A 6,949-nucleotide genomic window follows, 5' to 3' on the forward strand; every position below is an offset into this window, starting at 1 on the left:
ATCGTATAAATTTTATATTTCACATATATAATTTTATTCTCATTTGTTCGACCTAATATCTCTCTTCTTTCAAAGAGAAGATAAAAGTTGATACCTGAATCTCCGACCAGCGCGCGAAGGAGATTCAGGCGTCGCCTTGGAGACGACACCGAAGCCTTTCGAGACGAAAAACGTTCAAGTAATATGTATATATTTCTCGACGTTCCGGGCGTATAGTGCATTCAAAAACCCGCGAAAGACGCAGAAGACTCGCACGCGTGGAAACGACGGGGATATATTTTGTATCCTACCCGATACTGAATCCATCGCGTGCAGTCGACCCTCGCGTTCTTCCGATCAGACGCATCTATTGTTGCGCGCATGTTTTCGCGTCGCATCGCGCGAAACGTTGCACGAATCGTACCGATCGATCGATTGAAAGCAAATAATGAAAAAAGACTTCACAGCTGGCTCTTTGCCGGTCATTCGTCCCATGTTATCTCTTGCCGCGAAATTGGCGCGCAAGAGTTGGGTGTCAGACGCGCGGCTTTAAAACGAGCTTCACGGCCGGTCCCTTCGTTACCGCTTTCGTTCTTTCTCTCGGAACGACCATGAACGAACACGACGAGCGACGCTACGGCATACACACGTCCACGGATTCGATTAAAAAAACAGACTTCACAGCTGGCTCTTTGCCGGTCATTCGTCCCATATTATCTCTTGCCGCGAAATTGGCGCGCAAGAGTTGGGTGTCAGACGCACGGCTTTAAAACGAGCTTCACGGCCGGTCCTCTCAATTCCGTGTACGGTACACGCAAGATGCGGGTTCCACTTCCAGACTACCCGGTCCCTTCTCTCTACGAGAATCGATAGTAGAAGAACGGCTCGAAAACGCGTCTCAGAGACTAGGGGAAAAGAAGCGGTATGCGAGCGAAACGAAAACGCATTATGGAAACGTCGCGAAACAATGTTCGACGGTTGCTCGGTTCCAATCGTGCGGCCGTTTCAATTTCTCGTGCGCTTCACCGTCCCTCCGTAACTCTGGCCGATCGCGTATACCGAAGAGCCGACACGCGCAAAAACCACAGGCATTGTATACTGTATATATATATGTTACAGTCACAGCCTTCGCGCGTTTTACTCTCCGACGCGGGGTTTCCACGACGAAAGAGAGACAGTTTCGTGGCGGGTGACTCGGCCGAATCGCTACGACGGGTATTTCTATTATAGAACGAATCATCGCCACCCTTTACCAGTGCCCGACGAAGGAATCACAAGGTCATCTGGAGTTTACAATGCCAGCGACGGTAATTCCAACGAAGACCCGATAAGTCAACTCATCGTTCTATTTCTCCCCGTACAGAAAAGCGAATCGACGCTAACGCACCTCGCGCAAGCACGAACGTTCTCTTCGCGTGGATCATCCCATCGTCGAAAGATGTAAAGACGCATTGGAGATCGTGGTCTCTGGCGGGCTCATTGCACGCCCCACTGCATATCTTTCCTCGAATCGAGAATGATTCGTCCACTAAGGCTGCGAAACTACGCGTCGAGGAAACTAGGGGAAAGAAGCGGGATGCGAGCGAAACGACAATACATTATGGAAACGTCGCGAAACAATGTTCGGCGGTTGCTCGTTTCCTCCTGCGGACGTTTCATTGCTCGGGCGCTTCACGTCCCTCCGTAACCTTCGCGCGATCGCGTGCCCCGGAGAGCCGGCAACCGGTGAACCACAGGCGTATAAACTATAGTCTTCTATAGCAAGCCTTCGGCGGTTACTCTCCGACGCGGGGATTCCACGACGAGAGAGAATTTCGTGGCGGGTGACATCGGTCGAAACGCTACGACGGGTATTTCTATTATAGAACGAATCATCGCCACCCTTTACCAGTGCCCGACGAAGGAATCACAAGGTCATCTGGAGTTTACAATGCCAGCGACGGTAATTCCAACGAAGACCCGATAAGTCAACTCATCGTTCTATTTCTCCCCGTACAGACAAGCGAATCAACGCTATCGCACCTCACGCATGCACGAACGTTCTCTTCGCGTGAATCGTCCCATCGTCGAAAGATATAGCCGCTTGGAGATCGTGGCCCATCAAGTTCTTCCGTAACTCCTGCGCGATCGCGTACCCCGGAGAGCAGGCAACCGGTGAACCACAGGCGTATAAACTATAGTCTTCTATAGCAAGCCTTCGCGTTTACTCTACGACGCGGGGATTCCACGACGAGAGAGATTTTCGTGGCGGGTGACACGGCCGAATCGCTACGACGGGTATTTCTATTATAGAACGAATCATCGCCACCCTTTACCAGTGCCCGACGAAGGAATCACAAGGTCATCTGGAGTTTACAATGCCAGCGACGGTAATTCCAACGAAGACCCGATAAGTCAACTCATCGTTCTATTTCTCCCCGTACAGAAAAGCGAATCGGCGCTATCGCACCTCACGCAAGCAGGAATGATCTCTTCGCGTGGATCGTCCCATCGTCGAAAGATGTAAGACGTACAGAAATCGTGGTCCATCACGATTATTCGTAACTCTCCGAGTCGCGTATCTGAGAGTAGGACAAACGGAGAACCACAGGCATAAATAATACTATATGTTTCTTATATAGTTAGCCTTCGCGTTTTACTCTCCGACATGGGGATTCCACGACGAGAGAGAGTTTCGTGGCGGGTGTCTCGGCCGAATCGCTACGACGGGTATTTCTATTATAGAACGAATCATCGCCACCCTTTACCAGTGCCCGACGAAGGAATCACAAGGTCATCTGGAGTTTACAATGCCAGCGACGGTAATTCCAACGAAGACCCGATAAGTCAACTCATCGTTCTATTTCTCCCCGTACAGAAAAGCGAATCGACGCTATCGCACCTCGCGCGAGCACGTAACTACTCTTCGCGTGGATCGTCCCATCGTCGAAAGATGTAAGACGCACGGAAATCGTGGCCCATCAACGTTTTTTTGTAACTCGCCGATCGCGTATCACAGAGCCGAGACGCACATACCACAGGCGTATAATACCGTTTTCTTTCGTATGGTAAGCCTTCGCGTTTACTCTTCGGCGCGGGGTTTCCACGTCGAGAGAGACATTCGTGGCGGGTGACATCGGTCGAAACGCTACGACGGGTATTACTATTATAGAACGAATCATCGCCACCCTTTACCAGTGCCCGACGAAGGAATCACAAGGTCATCTGGAGTTTACAATGCCAGCGACGGTAATTCCAACGAAGACCCGATAAGTCAACTCAACGTTCTATTTCTCCCCGTACAGAAAAGCGAATCGACGCTGTTGCACCTCACGCAAGCACGAACGTTCTCTTCGCGTGGATCGTCCCATCGTCGAAAGATGTAAGACGCACGGAAATCGTGGCACATCACGTGTTTTCGGAACTCTGTCGACCGCGTATCTCAGAGACGACGCGCGCGAACCACTGGCATATACTATTATATATCGCGTTTTACCCTCCGACGCGGGGATTCCACGACGAGAGAGAGTTTCGTGAGCGGGTTGACTCGGAAGAAACGCTACGACGGGTATTTCTATTATAGAACGCATCATCGCCACCCTTTACCAGTGCCCGACGAAGGAATCACAAGGTCATCTGGAGTTTACAATGCCAGCGACGGTAATTCCAACGAAGACCCGATAAGTCAACTCAACGTTCTATTTCTCCCCGTACAGAAAAGCGAATCGACGCAATCGCACCATACGCGTGCACGTAAACAACTCTTCGCGTGGATCGTCCCATCGTCGAGAGACGTAAGTTTTCATAGTATGAATTCGCGTTTTACTCTCCGACGCGGGGATTCCACGACGAGAGAGAGTTTTCGTGAGCGGTTGACTCGGAAGAAACGCTACGACGGGTATTTCTATTATAGAACGCATCATCGCCACCCTTTACCAGTGCCCGACGAGAGGAATCACAAGGTCATCTGGAGTTTACAATGGCCAGCGACGGGTAATTCCAACGAAGACCCGATAAGTCAACTCAACGTTCTATTTCTCCCCGTACAGAAAAGCGAATCGACGCAATCGCACCATACGCGTGCACGTAAACAACTTCTTCGCGTGGATCGTCCATCGTCGAGAGACGTAAGTTTTCATAGTATGAATTCGCGTTTTACTCTCCGACGCGGGGATTCCACGACGAGAGAGAGTTTCGTGAGCGGGTTGACTCGGAAGAAACGCTACGACGGGTATTTCTATTATAGAACGCATCATCGCCACCCTTTACCAGTGCCCGACGAAGGAATCACAAGGTCATCTGGAGTTTACAATGCCAGCGACGGTAATTCCAACGAAGACCCGATAAGTCAACCTCAACGTTCTATTACTCCCGTTACAGAAAAGCGAATCGACGCAATCGCACCATACGCGTGCACGTAACAACTCTTCGCGTGGATCGTCCCATCGTCGAGAGACGTAAGTTTCATAGTAAGCCTTCGGCGTTTTACTCTCCGACCGGGGATTCCACGACGAGAGAGAGAGTTTCGTGAGCGGGTTGACTCGGAAGAAACGCTACGACGGGTATTTCTATTATAGAACGCATCATCGCCACCCTTTACAGTGCCCGACGAGGAATCACAAGGTCATCTGGAGTTTACAATGCCAGCGACGGTAATTCCAACGAAGACCCCGATAAGTCAACTCAACGTTCTATTTCTCCCCGTACAGAAAAGCGAATCGACGCAATCGCACCATACGCGTACACGTAAACAACTCTTCGCGTGGATCGTCCCATCGTCGAGAGACGTAAGTTTTCATAGTATGAATTCGCGTTTTACTCTCCGACGCGGGGATTCCACGACGAGAGAGAGTTTCGTGAGCGGGTTGACTCGGAAGAAACGCTACGACGGGTATTTCTATTATAGAACGCATCATCGCCACCCTTTACCAGTGCCCGACGAAGGAATCACAAGGTCATCTGGAGTTTACAATGCCAGCGACGGTAATTCCAACGTAAGACCCGATAAGTCAACTCAACGTTCTATTTCTCCCCGTACAGAAAAGCGAATCGACGCAATCGCACCATACGCGTGCACTGTAAACAACTCTTCGCGTGGATCGTCCCATCGTCGAGAGACGTAAGGTTTTCATAGTAAGAATTCGCGTTTTACTCTCCGACGCGGGGATTCCACGACCGAGAGAGAGTTTCGTGAGCGGGTTGACTCGTGGAAGAAACGCTACGACGGGTATTTCTATTATAGAACGCATCATCGCCACCCTTTACCAGTGCCCGACGAAGGAATCACAAGGTCATCTGGAGTTTACAATGCCAGCGACGGTAATTCCAACGAAGACCCGATAAGTCAACTCAACGTCTATTACTCCCCGTACAGAAAAGCGAATCGACGCAATCGCACCATACGCGTGCACGTAACAACTCTTCGCGTGGATCGTCCCATCGTCGAGAGACGTAAGTTTCCATACTATGAATTCGCGTTTTACTCTCCGACGCGGGGATTCCACGACGAGAGAGTGTTTCGTGAGCGGGTTGACTCGGAAGGAAACGCTACGACGGGTATTTCTATTATAGAATCGCATCATCGCCACCCTTTACCAGTGCCCGACGAAGGAATCACAAGGTCATCTGGAGTTTACAATGCCAGCGACGTAATTCCAACGAAGACCCGATAAGTCAACTCAACGTTCTATTGCTCCCCGTACAGAAAAGCGAATCGACGCAATCGCACCATACGCGTGCACGTAACAACTCTTCGCGTGGATCGTCCCATCGTCGAGAGACGTAAGTTTCATAAGTAAGCCTTCGGCGTTTTATTCTCCGACGCGTGGGATTCCACGACGAGAGAGTGTTTCGTGGCGGGTGACTAGGCCGAAACGCTACGACGGGTATTTCTATTATAGAACGAATCATCGCCACCCTTTTCCAGTGCCCGACGAAGGAATCACAAGGTCATCTGGAGTTTACAATGCCAGCGACGGTAATTCCAACGAAGACCCGATAAGTCAGCTCATCGTTCTATTTCTCCCCGTAACAGAAAGGCGAATCGACGCTATCGCACCTCGCGCGAGCACGTAACAACTCTTCGCGTGGATCGTCCCATCGTCGAGAGACGTAAGACGCACGGAAATCGTGGTTCATCGCGGTCTTTTCCTACTCTCTTGAATCGCAATTTCGTATAGAGCCTACACACGCGAGAACCACCGGCATATACTATTTCTTCTCTCATAGGTAAGCCTTCGCGCGTTTTACTCTCCGATGCGGGGATTCCACGACGAGAGAGTGGTTTCGTGGCGGGTGTCTCGGCCGAATCGCTACGACGGGTATTTCTATTATAGAACGAATCATCGCCACCCTTTACCAGTGCCCGACGAAGGAATCACAAGTCATCTGGAGTTTACAATGCCAGCGACGGTAATTCCAACGAAGACCCGATAAGTCAACTCATCGTTCTATTTCTCCCCGTACAGAAAAGCGAATCGACGCTATCGCACCTCGCGCGAGCACGAAACAACTCTTCGCGTGGATCGTCCCATCGTCGAAAGATGTAAGACGCACGGAAATCGTGGTTCGGCGGGCTCTATGCGCCTTGTTCAAAGTAAAAAAAAAAAATTTCGACGGACGGGAGAAGTGTATTTCTCCGCGCGTAAGCCGTTCGAAATTTCCGACGGAGCGGAGATGAACTCTCCGCGCGTAAGGCCGTCTAGTCATACAGCAGAGCAGGTATCGAGATACCTCTCTGTGCATGATCGTTCAAGTATTTTTCACGAGGAAGCGTTGTTGCACGTTTATCGCTCCTTCCTCCTCTGTATATATAATATTATTTCTCTTGTGTATCGAGTGTGTGCAGAAATTGAACTCGTACACTTATATATATATATGTATTTATCTTTCGCTCCTTTTTATATTATCTTTCGCTCCACTCTTTATATTTCTCATGTTTCCTTCTTTCGGTCAGTCTTGTAGTGTATTTTGCTCGTTAATGATCCTTCCG

At 50.0% G+C, this 6,949-nt stretch overlaps 1 non-coding gene across 1 annotated transcript in view; it reads right to left on the reverse strand.

Moving 5' to 3' along the window:
* Nucleotides 1-6,935: 6,935 nt before the first annotated feature.
* Nucleotides 6,936-6,949, reverse strand: part of LOC143175801 (small subunit ribosomal RNA) — a 1,926-nt gene continuing 1,912 nt past the window's right edge. Inside the window, exon 1 of the ribosomal RNA XR_013000475.1 lies at nt 6,936-6,949. This exon is cut by the window's right edge and continues 1,912 nt beyond it. This is a non-coding gene — a ribosomal RNA (small subunit ribosomal RNA).

This window comes from Nomia melanderi, unplaced genomic scaffold (assembly GCF_051020985.1).
Source record: "Nomia melanderi isolate GNS246 unplaced genomic scaffold, iyNomMela1 scaffold0194, whole genome shotgun sequence".
In the NCBI taxonomy this organism is placed as follows: Eukaryota; Metazoa; Arthropoda; class Insecta; order Hymenoptera; family Halictidae; genus Nomia; species Nomia melanderi.